This window comes from Ambystoma mexicanum, chromosome 6q (genome assembly GCF_040938575.1).
Source record: "Ambystoma mexicanum isolate Mex_15411 chromosome 6q, UKY_AmexF1_1, whole genome shotgun sequence".
NCBI lineage: Eukaryota > Metazoa > Chordata > Amphibia > Caudata > Ambystomatidae > Ambystoma > Ambystoma mexicanum.
In genome coordinates this window covers 1,607,754,525-1,607,771,816 of record NC_090937.1, presented here as the reverse complement: position 1 = coordinate 1,607,771,816, position 17,292 = coordinate 1,607,754,525, and positions in this window count along the sequence as shown.

Below are 17,292 nucleotides of genomic sequence, written 5' to 3'. Positions count from 1 at the left end.
GCTGATTGTGTTCACTGTTCATCTCATAAAGCACACAAAATTCCAATCATTCATTCTGCACAACTTCATCGTCCGCTGTTGCCTGTGCCTCGTCCTGCACCTCACTCTCCGCAGCGCTGTACGCTTTACGTACGTCTGTCAAGTGCACCCAATATCGTAGCCCCTTAACTTTTACTGCTGTAGGCGTGCAAAACACTACCTCATAGGGGCCATGAAAACGCGGTGCGTTCCACCTTCGCACAAAACTTCTAACATATATAAAATCACCAGGCATTAGCTGTAGTGGTGTTTCAGGCAACCTGTTTGGTTCAGTCGTGTTCCCCTCCTCTCTTGTCGAGGGGGGGGCTAGTTGCTTTGCAATTACGCGCGCTGCCCGTGTCAGTTTTCGCAGGTATTCTGTGAACTCCTCCCCCAATATGGCTGCGCTTCTGTGTGCATCAGAACGCTCACGGAGAGGCGAATGCGCTGTGTGCATTCTTCTTCCCGTGACGATCTCGTGTGGGGACAAATGGTGATCCTTACTTGGCTGGTTTCGTAGTTCAAACAAGGCCAAAGGCAGGCAGTACATCCAAGTCTTTTTAAGGGAAAAACAAAGTTTTGATAATCTGCTTTTTAACAGGCCATTTATCTTTTCTACGACGCCATTACTTTGAGGATGATAAATCGAACATAATTTGTGCTTTATTCCCAATAATGTAGTCACTTCTTTAAATAATTCATTAACAAAATGTGTCCCGTTATCTGAGCGAATAACGTCGCAAATTCCCCAGCGCGGAAACACTTCCCGCACTAGGAACTTCGCGGCGCCCTTCGCGTCAGGGCGGGCACAGGGGCCTGCCTCCACCCACCTCGAAAATGGACATACAACCACAATCATGTATCGAGCTCCGTTACACCTTTCTCCCATGTCTACATAATCAATGTGGAGCTCTCTGAATGGACCACTTGGTTTTGGTATCGTACCCCTTAGTGTACGCAAGGTCATACCTGAGTTGTAAATTTGACATGTCGTGCATTCTAGCGCTAACTTTGTGACGTGTTCCTGGAGGCATGGTGCAAACCAATCTTCTTGTATTTCTGCCATTATGTGTTTCTTTGTGTTATGTGCGGGAAAGTGTAGTTGTTGAAATGCTATTTCTAACAACGTAATTGGCATTACCACTTTTCCTGAACTCTCTTGTCGCCACAATAAATCAGTCGGTGACTTGCTGCATCCTCTCTTGGTCCACAGCAATTTTTCCTCTGCACTAACTCCCTCTTGCAGCTCTATTATCTCCTGTGTGGACATCATGTTGTATCCTGTGGGGATCTCTTGGCTTGCTGTGTGGTGCAACATGTACTCTCCTATTTCACCCTTTTGTAGATATGAAGCTGCTTTGGCAGCGGCGTCTGCTGCCGCGTTCCCCAAAGATACAAAATCTGTATTGGTGGTATGAGCTTGACATTTTACGATGGCCACTGCCGTGGGGTCTTGCAGGGCCTCAATCAGTTCTTTCAATAATTCTGCATGCTGGACTGGCGTTCCGTCTGCTCGTCGGAACCCTCTCCGCCCCCACCGGGCCAATCCACCGTGAACTGTTGTTGTCATGTATGCTGAGTCTGTATATATGGTCACTGCGCACCCCTTGGCGGCATGCAATGCTTCTATTAGCGCTATTAGTTCTGCTGCTTGCGCTGAATAGTGTGATGGGAGGCGGTGTTGTACTAGTATCTCATATTCATCTTCCTCTAATCGTACCACTGCCATACCCACATGCTTTTCTCCTGTCTCCATGTCGATTGATGCTGACCCGTCCACAAAATACACCTCACCCTCGGTCAGGGCATTTTCAAAAATCACTGGATCCTTACTTTCGTCACCTGTGTATGTGGCGCAGTTGTGGTTTTGCATGTCCTCTACGGTGCATGCCTCTGTGATAAATGTGGCTGGGTTCACTGTTTTACATCTTACTATATGGATGTTAGCGCTGGACAGTATTATCTCATATGCTGTGGCGCGTTGTGTTGTCAATGTGCTCTTTGTTCGCTCTAATATTGCAAAAAGTGAGTGTTCCACAAACAGTGTCACTGGGCAGCCCATCACTATCGTGGCACTTTTCTCAATTGCGAATGCGGCTGCAGCTAGGGATTGCTCGCACGCGAAATGACCTTGCATTACTGCGTCTAGGGTGCCGCTATAGTAAGCGAGTGGTTTGTGCCCTAAAGATGTTTTCTGTGTCAGTACTGCTGTCATCAGTGTTCCTTTGCAGTGTGAAAATAAGAAGAACTCGCGCCCATAATCTGGGTTTGCTAGTACTGGAGCGCTTGATATGAGCTCTTTTAGTGAGTTAAATGCTGTGTTCATCACCTCCGTCCATTTTATGTGTTTGTGTTCTTGTTGTGCTTCTTTTAGTGCCTGTAGCAAGGGCCTTGTGTACGCCGCATAGTCCAATATCCATGCTCGGCAATAGTTACACATACCCAGAAATTTCTGCATCTCTTTTACTGTTTTGGGCTCTCCAATTGTTCTAATCGCCTGTGCCCTGTCTGGTATAATTCGCTTGCCATCCTTCGATATCAACTGACCCAAGTATAGGACCTCTGTCAGACAGTATTGCAATTTCCCCTTGTCCACCTTGTACCCTTTATTGGCCAATAATGTCAATAGTGTTATCGAGTCCTGTCTACACTCTTCCTCATCCTGTGCACAAACCAATAAATCATCAACGTACTGGATCACTGTGCTTTCTACAGACAAGTTCCCCAGATCTTCATGTAGTACCCTGTTAAATATGCTTGGGCTCTCGCAATATCCTTGTGGTAGTCTGCAGTGTTCGAACCTCCTTCCTCCCAATGTAAATGCTGTCAAGTACCTGCTCTCTTCTGCTAAGGGAATCGAAAAAAATGCATTTTTTAAGTCAATTACTGTGAAGTGTGATGCTGCTTTTGGAATGTTGCACAGTATTGTCGCCGGGTTCGGGACTAAAGGGAACTCCTTCATTACCACATCGTTCAGTGGGCGTAAATCTTGTATCATCCTCCATGAACCCCCCTTCGCTTTTTTGATTGGATAAATGCATGTGTTGCATGGGGAGTTTGAGGGCACTATTATACCCTGTGCTAGCAGTGCTTCTATTGTCTCTCTGATCCCTTCTTCTGCTTCTCGCGACAGTGGATATTGTTTCACCCGGGGTAGTATTGCTCCCTGTTTTACTTTTATCACCACGGGCTGAACTTCATGCAGCAACCCTACATCGTGGGGGCCATTAGTCCATAAGTTAGCAGGCACTGAACTCATGTCTTCATCAAAAAATGTGTGCGGTGCTCCTACTACCGCCATTAGTTCAACTTTAGTTTGTCTGGCTGTAACTACAATGTCGCAGGGCATTGCCAGTTCCATCACTACTTCACCATCTCCCTCAGTGTCAGAAAATAGCTCCTCGTCCGAGAGCTCTCTCAGCGGGATATTTGCATTTGTACACAATACTGTCCTCCACTCACACCCTTCCATGTCAATACCAATCACACATATTCTGTTTGCTGATACATGTATGGCATGCAAATCCAACGATAGTACTGTCCCAAGAGCAGTATCAGGGCTTGCTATGGGACGAAAAAGGAATTCTGCTGGGATCCTCCACTCCACCCTTTTTAGTTCTGGTACTATGAGAGCCAATGTTCTCATACCTTCAACAAACATCTCCTCATTCCTTGGTACCCCTCTGATCTCTTTCATGATTGTGTGGCCGTGTATTACTGCTAATATACGGAGGGGGCATATGCCTGGTGTTGAACATACGATACCGCTCCCTGTGAATGATATTGTCATGTTTAGTTTGCTCAAGAGATCTCTCCCCAGTAAGTTGATGGGAGAGTTTTCATAGTACAGTAAGGGTGCCTTCACTGTTTTACCCCCCACTGTCACATCCAACACCTCTGTGTAAGGAACTTCAATTACAGCCCCAGAGAACCCCTGCGTCTCTAACGTTCTATTAGATAACGGGAACCGGCCCTCTCTAATGCATGATTTCTCCGCTCCCGAATCCACCATGAATATGAATTGCTTGTCTCCTATCTGCGCTCCTATCAATGGTTCCTCTGATGCATTGTGGGTCGTAGACAGTACTGGACACGCAAGTGCTCTCTGTGGGCTGTCCTATGCGGGGTGTCTCATTGCCCCCCCTTGATCGAAAATGTTCCCCGAAACTACTGACACTCCACTGTAAGGTGCAGGGGCGGGTGCCCCGTTAGCTACTGTGGCGAAGGTGTTACCAGGCGTGTAGTGCACATTGTCATTGTTCTGTGGGCTGGTTTGTGTTCGGTACTGATGTCCGTGTAGTTGTGCGTTACTCCTTTGCACTGCATTGTCTGGTTGCTGGTATTGTCCCATGGGGAGGCCGTAGGGGCTTCCTGGATGGGGGTGTCCGTACTGTTCTATCCCTTGGAACCCGTTGTTTTGTCTACTCCTACATTCTCTTGAGTAATGCCCCCACCTCCCACAATTCCAACAGCTCCCCTGTGGACCTCTGGGACCCTGCCACCCATTTCCTCCCATTCCTCCATACCCTTGTCCTCCTCTCCGACCCCTGTACCCACCTCTTCCTCCTCTTGGGGCCCACTCTTGCCACGTTGGACCTCCGTTCTGCTCCTGCTCTGTCCACTGTCGTTGCCCTTGTCCTGCCCAATTCGCTGCTATTCTTCCTTGTATTGCTATTTGCCCCTCCTCTCCTTCCTCTCCCTCCCGTACGAGTGGGAGTCCCGCTACCGCTGCCGCGACCTTCACCAATTTTGATTGCACCAACTTCGCCTCATCCGCCAACCTTTTCTGTGCTACTTCCCTCTCTCTTTCTTTGATCCGTTTACAATGGTGTACTATTATGCTTTGGATCTCCGGCCAGCCTTTTGCCTCAACACCTGCTATTTTATCTAGTGCCTTTTGCACTTCCTTTGGGAGCCCTCTCTTAATGATGAAGTAAAATAGAGATGTGGATTGGTGCCAGGGCGTACCCGTTTCCGCTCTCCACATCTCCTGCACCCGAAGGATGTAATCCATAGCGTCCTCCCCGTCATTCATGGTACATTGCATTACTGACTGCAAATCAGGGGTATCTGGGAAGGTTTCCCGCAGTGCGTCCCACACCCTTGCTCGCACGGTGTTAAAAGAAGCCCCATCATGGCGATCACACTCTAAAGTCACAGCTGGAAAACCCGCTTTAGCCCATACTCTGTCTGCCTGATCCCCTACTGCGGACACTAGTAGGCTTTTCACATCGCCTACTGCCAGTGGTATACCAGCGGTATGTTTCTCAAATGCATATATCCACTTGCTTGCCCCTCCTGACAGCTGTGGTAGTAATTTCATTAAATTAGCCTTGTCCATCTGAGCCCACGGTATGTAGTTTGGCCTCCCACCTCCCCTGTGGAGTAACGGGAGTTGTAACTTCCCTTTTGCCGTTGCAGCTTCCTTTTCCTTAGTCACTGCTGACTCTAATGACGCCATCTTCCCCACCCTATTTCTTAGTCGTCCCATCCATTCATCTTCTATAGTCCCCAGTGAACATGCACCGTCTAGCTCCTCGCCGTCTCCTCCTACTGCCATGCTCAATCTATCACTCTCATCCCCCCTTCCTCTGACATCACATAACAAATCCTCTCTGATCCCTCTCTCTCGCGAGACATCACAAATGCTTCCTTCTGCTGTCCCTACTTCTATTATCCTGGTCGGTTCTTCCTCAATTCTGAACAATATTTCCCCCTTTTTCCATCCCTCCTCAATTTGTCTGCTTTCGCTTGACGCTCTAGATGTGCGTCCTGATTGTGTGGGGGCGCATGCTGTGCGTTCACATATGTCTTTTATTCTCGAGAGTTCATCTCTTGCCACCGTAAGCCTTGACTCTAGGTCACTCGTTAACTTCTCTATGTCCACCCTCTGTGTGTCTCCCTGGGCGCGCTCTCTGGTGTTTTCGTACGGTGGGGGTGCAGTTGGTCTTTGTGGCGTGCTGGTCGAAGGGGGAGGCACATAAATCGGGTCGCTATATCCTGCTGCAGGGGCTGGTTTAGGTAATATTGGGTACAACATAACCACTTCCGCAGGCTGTTCTGTACTTAACTGTTCCTTTTCTTCTCGCGGGATCAGTAGTGGATTGTCTGTAGTGGAGGGTAAATCAATATTTGGCGCTGGAGCTTTGGGTGGGGGTACTTCCTCAAACAATCTCCAAAGATCTAATATCTCCTTCCTGTTCTGCCATTGTTTTCCCTTATACTTGAGGCGAATACATGTACATACCATATCAAGAACGCTTTTGTCAAAAGACCCTCCTTCTGGCCAAATCTGGGGCAACCCCTCCCCTTTCAATTCTGTTAACCATTGATCATGATATTTATTTATGCGTTCAGCATATCCCGGCAGGCTCTTGCAAATGTGTGACAAGGGAGTTTCAGCCCCCATACTTTAAATCGCTAGCGCTACCGCGTTTGCTTTCGTTACTTTTTATTAGGTGCAAATATGCGTATGTATACCTTTATGGCACAGACAAGAGCGGACCTCTCAAAATTATCACCCACTGTTATTCACTGCACAAATCTCTCCTCACTCACCATATCTCATCTCTTTCCCATTCCCAGGCACTCTTGTGTGATCTCACTTGTAATTAATTAAACACTGGTTGTGGCCACACTCTCTGACACCACCTCGCGGCCACTCATCCGTCTCTAACACTCATACGGTGCGCGCACCCTTCGCAATACTTTCCACTCACGCTTTTGTCTTTCTCCTCCCTTTCCTCCCTAGCCAGCTGTCCCTGTTTTCCTGCTACGGTTGCTGTGTTCACGTCTGTACGTGCCACTACTTAGTCCCCACTTTTTAGGATGTTTTAACTTCTTTATACCCTTCTCGTTTTCGCCCCCTACCCCGTGGAAATAGAAAAAGAAAAAAATAGAGAGAGAGAGCACAATCACTAAAAAATATTCCCGGTGTCTCCTTTTGCTAGACACCAATAACTTATTTCTCACTTCTTCATATATTCCCAGTACTAGTCTAGATAGTACTATGCGGCGCCGCCTTCCACCCCCTCTCGGAGCTAGGTTCCCGTCACTTCTACCACTTCACTTATTTCTTACTCCTAATGGCCATATGCAAAAGAAAGAATAGAGAAAGTTTCAAGACCCGTCTGTAGTAGACCCCCGATATTCTTCTCCTCTACCTATTCCCGTTCTTTTTGTTCCCAATTCCCCTTCTTTTCCCCTTGACGATCACTCGCACTCGGTACTCACGTGCCCGTCTTGAACCGATACTCTCCGAAACTGGGTCCGTCCAGGCGGCGTCACCGGTAACTCAACGGTCAGCCCCTGGCTCCGGCGAGCGGCACTCAAAGGGGATTTTTTTCCAATCGGGATCCCGTACCCTTTCTCATTGAGTGCGCACTTCTTAGTGTGCCGGTCGCCGTTGGCGGGCGGCCTCCCGGAGACGGCTCACCGTGCGTATCCCTTCTCGACCGGAGATTCTCGTGCCACAAGGGGGTCGTTAAGAAGGAGTTAGGAAAAATAGCTTGGAGATATCACGCTATCGGGGTCACCACTGAAGGGAAGCGCCCCCAATTCAGCACGATCCTCCCCGCAATGAGAGACAATAAGGGACTCTCCCGTAGTGGGAATAAGACCAAGACAGAGTGCGGGTGAGCGTAAGTGGGAGTTTATCCAAGGATAAGGCATGCAAAGAACTCTGCAACCTACGAGAGCGCTCTGCCTGACAATAGCAAAGACAGGCGTATTTCTAATACAAAAAACGTCATCAGCACCTAAACACTATAGGGGGCACAAGTCAATTGGGATTGGGTGGCATCAACTAACTATAGGTGTTGCTGCAGCGGGGTTGGTCCTGGCGGGACGGCGTCACTGGTCAGCCTCGTGGGTTGGGTTGGGCCTGGCAGGCCGGCTTGAGGTCATCCGTGCGGTGTTGATGTGCTGGGGCAGCCTGTGACAATGACGAATACCTTTCCTGTCTCATTTGCCCTAGGCCATGCATACTGCAGTTATTCAGAAAATGACATTTAAGTTCATTGATAAATTGCTTCAGCAGCTTATCTTATAAAAATAAACACAACACATGAGGAATGCACCTTGTGAGAGGTCTGGTGGTCGTCGGTGGGGGTGAGATTTACCTGTGTCCTATTGACCGGTATTTTAGGTCGCGGGACGGGGCTCTGGGGCCTGGGCCGAATGATACATGTCTGTCTGCTGCGTTAGAAGTGATTATATAGATGGGTCTCTGTGTCTTGTCCAAATGATGGGGGTCGTCCTTACACGGGGTCAGGATTCTTGGGGGGTTCGTGGGATTTATGAGAGGGTGCTGGTAGATCAGTGGGTTCATCCGTGGGTTTATTACCGTGCTGTAAATAACACAGGTGGTGGGCTGTGGCCTTGGTTGCGGCGCCGGGGCCTCTGACTCTCTGAAGTAGCGCCAGCTTGGTTGGGGGAGGTGAGGGAGCGCGGCACAAGTCTTAGCTTTTTTATCTGGCAGGCTTGGTGGGGTGGGAGAGGGAATGGCCTTGCATATATCCACAAAGGTATTTTCCTCGTGCGTTGCCGATCAGTAAATGCAGAAGTTCTATACTGATCTGCCTTGTTTTGACGTTATTTAGACACACATATATATATATATTTCAATTTCGTTACACATTTCTTTAATACAGTCGGTTCCAGTACCTTTTCATTAGCTAACATTAAATTCACTACATTGTGTGCATATTGTATGTACATTAGACGTTATACGAGAGATATCTAGGTTATGGCCTACAGAGATTGATGCTCGCCGCTTTGGGTGCATTGAAAAACATATATGAGTTCAAGTTTCTACATACTATTGAAAAACACTTTTACAGATAGAGGTTACACGTTTGGTCAACATCTTTCTCCGTGGTTATAGCAGCATTAGTCCAGACCTGGAGGGATATCATATAACGTTACATTTTTATGGCTTATTCACGTTTTAAACAGAGGTAGTTCATTAATACCAATACTTGAATTGTTTTCTACCTTCTTCAGATAATGATGCTTCAGCTTTTTCCCTCGCTACCCCGGCCTTGTGGTCCGGGTCATACGGGGTGCAATATCACATTGTTACTAATATAATGTTGCCGTGTTGGCGTCTCGGGTTTAGCTCATCTCCGACTTTCTCATGGGAACGCGCTCGCAGCGGATCTGCCAGGGCTGCTGAGGCGACAGAGATGCATGAAAGGCCCTCCAAAGGTGGGGGCCTCGTTACAGTGTGCTGAACTCACACCATGTTTTCTAGGCAAGATGGCGTCTAGGCCTAACTTAATTTTGGTAAATGCAAAGACGGGGCGCGTGTGGGCAATGTCGTCGGCGGGTGAACCCTCCTCCACCTGGGCCCGGGTGGCATGAGGGGGCGCCCACCGAGTCATGGTCCTCACCTGGGGAGGGAGCTGTAGGTGAGGAGGGCCTCATGGCCATTCCTCCCCTACAATCTCCACCTCTCCTCTTCCCCCTCTGGCCCTCTCCACTGCACTGTCCCACTCACTTGACCGCCGAAACTCAGGACACCCTGAGCTCACTCTCTTCCTCCATCCCTCCATCCCCCTGCCACCCTAGGCCTGTCCTCCTCCCCCATCCACTCGTCCCTCCTTCTCTCATATCACATCGGACGAGGTAGATAGTTGTCTGCTCTATTAAGGTCTCTTCCAAACAGGTCTCTTCCCCTGTTCTTCCAGAACTATTAAGGACAAAATCGGCTCCCTTGCCCCTGCACTTACTGATTTCTGCCATCACTCCCCTGCTACCGGGTCTTTCCCCACCTCCCTCAAGCACTCCCTTGTGCGCCCTTCCTGAAGAACCCTTCCTCTGGCCCCTCGTGTCAGGCTAACTACCACCCCATCTCTATCACTCCCTTCCTTGGGAAACCTCTGCACAAGCTGGCCCTCCCTCCCAACTGACCCAGCATACTGAGCTAGTTGGTTGCCTACATGACCATCGATCTGCATTCCAAGCTTACAGAGGCACGGAAATTGCTCTCGTGAACACCCGTGAGGAACTGCTTGCATCCCTTGACTCAACACACCCGCTGCTCTCATTCTACTTGATCTCTCCTCTGCATTTGATACGGTTAACCACTCCATCCTCACAAAACGGCTCCATGATCCCCTTATATCTCGGAGCAGGCACTGGACTGGCTGACCTCCTTCCTCACTGACCGTTCCTCCGAGGTTATCCTGGGCTCTTGCTCCTCTCCCACTTCTTTCTCCACTTGTAGCGTTCCCCAGGGCTCCAACCTTTCACCCTCGCTCTTTAACGTCCATCTCGCCTGCTTGCTCACCGTAATTCCACTTTCTCCCCCACTTCCATTGTTATACAAACGACACCCAACTCTTCTTCCAACTTCACTCTGATCCTCTCCCTACTTCCTCTTCCATGCCTGACTACCTATCTGCTATCCAGACTTGAATTCATCCCTGTACCTGTGAAAGGATTTCCTCCTGCCACAGTCACATTCCCTAATTTGGGTGCAGGTGCTTTCTGGACTCCTGTAGTTATAATCCATTGTGGTACCATAGTCTGCAGTGTCTGTGCTGGCTGCGTTTGTACCTGTTGTGCTTGCATGGGTACTTGATGTGATTGCCATTGTGGCGATTTAATTTGTAATGGTGCTTGCTGTATTTGCTGTGGTTCCAGCACATATGTCTGAACCTGCATGTGATCTTTGGCATAATATTCCTCTTCCTCTGGTTCTGTATTATATTGCAGAGCATAGCCCAACCACCCTCTTGGAGTTTGCCAATTTTGCTGCATGCCTCCTGTACTTCTTCATGTTCTGGCTATGTGTCCTATTCTTCTCCTATTCCAGCATTGTTGCAATTGTCCTCCATTAAATTCTTCTCCCCTCCATGTATGTAAGGGGTAATGTCTCAGGGTCAACTTGTCAGAGGCCAAAGCAGTCTAGCAAGCAGGACCAAGCTAGGCCAGGGTCTTTACCCAAGCACTTCACCCGGCTGGTGTGGGACACTAGGGCCTCCAACAACTGAAGCACTCGATGGAGGCGTGCACTCCCAGGAGACAGCTCCAAATTCACTGCTTCTGTTTGCAGGGGAACCCCCAGCCCAGTTGACTTCCTGAAGCTGGTCCATAAGGATGGTTTCTGATTGTCTGGTGTGTTGTGAATCTGATATAAATCACAACACAATGATCAAAATACATACACATCAATCCCTATTTAAAATAACTTGTAGATGAATGAATGGAAGCTTACACTAGCAATAAATGCATTAAACCCTAAGATGGCAGATATGAAGGGGACAGGTAAGCAGGGTAGGTATAGGGACACTAAGGGTGATTTCAACAGTGCCTCCAAAAAATGTAGCTGGGGATGGTTTACTGTACACCTCCTGCCAATTGTACTGTAAATGGTCCCTTTCACCACGTTACATAGACATTGGGCCTCATTAGAAGTTTGGCGGTAGCAGGCTGCTGCCAAACTTCCGAAAATTTCCGGCACCTGCGAATGGGCAATTACTGGGTCATTACGGCCCTGCCGGACCCGATAATTGCCCTTTCGCGGGTCTCGGTATGGCATACTCCCCACTCCCATTTGAGCCCCATAGGGCATTGAGCCCCATAGGGCTCAATGGGAATGGGGAGGTCGGATGCACCGGCACCGTTTTTAAACGGTGCCGGTGCATGCGACATGCTGTGCTCGCGGGTGCCGCTCTGCCCGCCAGGTCAGACCTGGCGGGCAGAAAGGCACTTGCGAACAAAACTCGTAGTTTGCCGGTCCGGGAACTACGGTACCGGCAAGCTTATTGGTACCGTTCCCGGACCGGCAAACTTATAATGAGGCCTATTATCTATTTTAGTTGCCTTGTATCTGCTTGTTATGGTTAAGGTAGTAAAGTCAGAGAGAGGAGTGAAAGGGAGCTACTGAGGGTGACACTGAATCAGAGCATCTGAGATTGGCACTATTCACATCATGACAATCCTGGGAAGTGTTAATGTAGAACATCACTAAAAAATACCCAGAGGGAGCCGGATAGATAAGGCTGTTCCTTTTAGGCCATCATTATCAACTGGATGTAGATAGTGTTCTCCACACCCATCTCCAGCCGGGTGCATTACTCTGAACAGCTGCTAATTGTAACATCGAACCACCTGAATAACCTGAGCTTCGTAACAGTGAATATTCTGCTCAATTTCTTTTGCTTAAAATTAAAGACCTTTAAACTCTTGAAGATCCAGCAAACTCTTAAGGCTTTCTGTGACATCATGCACATTCAGCCCCTTTCCTCTGAATGAGGTCTCCTCCATAGGTGTAGTGCACGCTCTATTTCCACATATATCCCTTTGTACTAATCCATGTCCAATTGAGCCGGACTCCTCCCTCCACCCCATTCGCCTTCTCTGACATTTGTCCTGCTCTCCTATCCACCCACCACTTCCGAAAAAAAAAAACAATTATCCATCAGCATCACTCTCATGCACTTCCCCAGTATAATCCAGCTGACCGATAGGGTCTAATTATGCTAGCATTTTATTATTATAATGATCTTGCTTTATTAGCTGACCTCTCATTGGGACTAAGAGCATTGTATAGGCTATGGGTTTAGACAGACACTGGGAGAAACACATGAAGTGAAAACAAAGAAAAACGTACTGCAGGGAAAAACATGCACTTGCAAGAACCACGAAAAAATGTGGTATTGTCCCATCATTTCCCTGAATACTTTCCGAGTTGGAATGCAGCTCAGGCAGTTCTTTGTAGGTTCAGATATTGGGAACGTTTTCTTTCAACTTGAGCATGAGTTGATGTTGGGTGGGCTATAGCAGCCAATGGCGTGGCACTGTTCTGCCTCAGTCCTGTGTCTGACCCCAACTATCAACTTGGTCTGATCACATTTATGAACGGTCACTTATAACCCAAGCAAGATTCAACTGTCTACCCCTTAGAGCGGTCACAGACATGTGGTTGAGAATAATTGCTGATAATTCCTGTCTGTTGTGTGATGCTGCTAACTATTAGGCAGAATCATATGCAGTACCCTTTGGGAACACCACACACAATTAAGACTACAAGTGACAGTACAAATTCACGTTTGGTACAAGCCTTTACTACACAGTAAAGTGGTAGCGATCGCTGAGCAGCCATACTTCTCAAGAGTAAAGTGAGCAGTATCAATAGTTATACAAAGGGCAGCAATGACTATGGTTCAAACAAACACTGACTCAAGGTTTCTGAGTAAAAGAATATACATTTATTTACACATCAGTTATAAAACATTTCACTATTATCAAGCAGTTGAAAAATCACAATCTTAATACTACACCACACCCAATAGATTCTGGACAAGTTAAGCTCAAAATGAAGTGTGAACAAAATGGCACTCCAGTAATTAAAAAGGGAGGGAAAGACAAAGTTAGACAAAAGTTGAGCAGCACCAACAAGTAAGTAAGCAGGGCAATCTAGAAAAAATAACTACAGTGAGGCAATCAAATCAGGAGGCCAGGGCCAAAGTCAATGGACCAAAGTCTTTGCAGAGGATCACACAGTCAGAGTAGTTCGCGGTGAAGTCTTTGCAAAGAGTTCAGAACGAAGTTGGTTGGATGAAAAGTTACTTTAAAGAATAGAGAAGGACAAGCCCTCAGATTGGCAAAAGATTTCAAGCACTTTTAAATGGTGAAGAAGGCTGTAGCTGAGGCGGACGTTCCTGGCAGGCCCTGCAGGCTCACGGTTCCTGAAGCGACTGTCGAGCTGACACGAAGTAGGAAGACTGGAGGCTCCTGCACTGCCCAGGGAAGAAACCAGCAGCAGAGCAAAGCAACGAATGAAAGGTGTGCTCCTTAAAACCCAAGCAGGGTCCGATCCTCCTGGCTATCCAGTTCACTGTAGCTGTGCACAGCAAATTCAACCAGAGGAGGGAGGCCTGGCTTGTAGTTTGGCGAACTGGTTAATCCCACCAGCTCAAGGGGAGAAGATTCCTTGCAGATCTTCCCTGTCGTCGAAGCTTAGAGATTCGGACCCGCAGCACGGCTTCACCGAGAGGTTCAGTCGTGGTAGAGGTCCTCATCTTTCAGCTTCTTAGCTTCATTGTATTCTTGTTTTCCTGGCATTTGCCCATATTAGAGTTACTTCATTAATTCCTCTTCTCGGAAATAAGGTTTTTCTCAATGTCGAGTTGCTCTCTTTTACCTATTGATGGAGGAGACCCTATGATGGGATGGTCAATGCTAACATTCCTGAAACAAGCAGATAAGAGTAGAAGGAACCTCCTGGCATTGCTTTAGTTGAAAGTTATCCCTTGATGCTATATATGCATCACCAGCATTTTACCAAAATTGGATATGTAGAATTTGTCGTTATTTGTGACTTGTCTCCTTCAAAGTTTCAAATCTGGGTAAACCTTTTAGGAACTTAGAGTCTTTGCTGCCATATATGTATGCAATACTGGCACTTTACCAATACTGGATTTTCAGAATCTGTACATTATTTATTATTTGTGTGGGTTTAAATCTGTGTTTTCTCTTTATTTTATGTAAACTTTTATGATGCAGTAGCCGAAATAAAGTATAAGTGACACTATCTCTCTCAGGATTAGTGACCTGGCTCTGTGGAAAGCCAGCAGCTTACACCGCGTGCCAGCAGACAGTGCTGGACGATTCAGCCCAGCTCACAAACATTTTCCAGACTGGCACTACAGCAGGACTCTCAGCAACATGCTGTCTGTAGAGGACTAAGTAATATAGCTATCGTAGGTCAAATATAGGCAGCAAGGAAGATGAGCGGATGTGGATGGTCTCATCATCATGAGGGTGTGATCACCAGACCAGCACACGACTCCAATAGGATTAAAGTTTATTTGCCAGTGTATTAACACAGAAATAAGGGAGGCTTGTACAGACTGTTTAGGGGCGGGGGGCATACTCTTCAGAGAAGCACATGATATGATATGATATGATTTAGTATTTATAACGTGCCTATACGCAAGTGTTTCAAGGTATCACAAGACAAGGAGGGGAGAGAGGGATAACAAGAGAACGATCTTACTAAACCTTGTGACATTCAGATCGTGCAAGTGTAAATGAGAAGTGCATGGGAAGGGTGCAGGGAGAAGTGCAGGGAAGGGGTGTGAGGGGGAAGTGCAGTCAGGGTAGCAGGGTCCTGAGTAAATGCGAGGACGGCAGAGGACTACACAGGTGCAGTCCCAGACTGTAAGTGCAGGTAGGACAGAAGGCAGTACAGGGTGATTGGTCGAGGGGGGGCTTAGAACCCTAAGTGACTCTGAGGGCAACCACGCCACCAGTGAGGACAGGTAGACAGGAAGATTGCAGGGGAGAGGGAGAGAGAAGGAAGAGAAGAGGATTAGTATTGAGCAGTTTCCAGAACTTCAGGTGATTCAGCTAAAGTCTGAGAGGGGCAGGGAGGCCATTCCAGAGAGAGGCACCTGCAGAGGATAGAGATCTACCCCCCACTCTCTGCTTGTGGAAGCGTCTGTCCTGCAGAGAGTTTGAGGTAGCTGAGCAGAGGGCTCTAGAAGGAAGCTATTTAGGCAGAGAGTGTTGGATATGGAGAGGACCACGGCCCCAGAAAGCCTTGTGGATTATGCAGAGGGCCTTGAACTTTATCCTCGCAACTACTGGGAGGGAGAGATTACAGAGCTGGAGAGATGCGTTCCCTGGGCTTGAGGCCAAGGATAACTCTTGGAGTCCTGTCATGGATTAATTTAAGAGGGCGAAGAGTAGAGTTAGGAAGATTGAGAATAACACTGTTGCAGTAGGCCAGCCTTTAGAGAACCAGAGCTCTGGAGACAATGAGCTTCTGGGGGAAAGTGCGAAAGGGAAGTGCGCCTTCTTGGCAAGGTCTGTGATGTGAGGAGAAAAGGAGAGAGTGGCGTTGAAGATGACATCAAGGATTTTTGCCTCACAGGTGGGCAAGGGGAGGGGGCCAGGGAGGACGGCCAGAGGGGGAGAGGAAAGTTAGGAGCACGGATCCTAATGAGGAGAATCTCGGTTTTCTGGCATTAAGACAGAGGTCATTAGAGTGCACCAATAATGAATAGCGGATAGACAGGAATGAGCGAGGAGGGAGACGAGGCTGAGGGTAGCCTGAAGGAGAGCTGAGTATCATCTGCATAACACTGAAAGTTAGAGGAGAGGGTAGATATCAGGTCGGCCAAGGGGGCCACATAGATATTGAAGAGCCAGGGAGAGAAGATATGGCCCCAGAGAACACCACATGTGGAGAGAGGTGGTGGTGGAGAGAAAAGACCCAAGTTGGACCCGGGAGGGTCAGTCTTAGAGGACGCAGGTCAGCCACGCCAGAGCCTGACCAGTGATACCGAGGTTCATACTGAAGCAATGGATCTGGGTGGTGTGATTGACTGTGTCAAAGGTGGAAGAGAGATCGAGGAGGATAAGGACAGAGTGAGAGCTGGAGTCAAGGTTGGAGAGCAGATCTTCAAAGGTGTTCAGGAGAGCAGTTTCTGTGCCTCTGGCCGATCTGTAGCCAGACTGATGGTCCTGGAGATAACCACCAGATTCAGTGTGGAGGTTGAATTGAGAGATGGGCAGTTTTTCAATGAGATTGCCCAGGAAAGGAGTGATAATGTTCGGGTGATAGTTGGCCAGACAGGAAGGATCAGCAGAAGGCTTTTTCAGGAGCGGGTGCACAAGGGAGTGCTTGAGAGGAGAGGGGATATTTCCAGTGGCAAAAGAATGATTCCAGAAATCGGCCATGGCTGGAGAGAGGGAAGCAATGATGTCCTTGGTGGTTCTGGAAGAGCAGGGGAGCACTTGTTTGGATGAGACTTTCATAGACAGGACGTGTCGAGAAACATCATCAGGTGTTATAGGAATAAGAGAGGACAGGAGGGGGAGGGTGGCCTCTCTCACTGCAGAGGGAGCATGAGAGAGGAAAAGGGGAGAAATGAGAAGAGGGGGAAAGTGTGGGCAGGATGTCCTGAGTTTTAGAGGTGAAATGAGAAGCCATGGCCGTGCAGAGAGCTTGGGAAGGAACAGAAGAGGTAGAGGCTGCAGTTGAATTGGCCAACTCCTTGCAGATTTTAAAAGGTTTGGCTGTTGGAGGCCGCAGGGATGCAGTCTTGGAAGTGGACCTTCTTCTTGGAGAAGACGGAGAGTCTGTATTGCCTTTGGAGCAGGCGGCAGGCCAGTTTGTCAGTGGAGGTGCTCGAAGCCCTCCACTTCAACTCAGCCCCTCTGCACTTGCGTTTCAGAGTGTCCAGGTCCGAGTAATACCAAGAATTGCACTTGGAGGCAGGCTTCAGGTGGATCCTCATGACAGGGGCAAGGATAGAG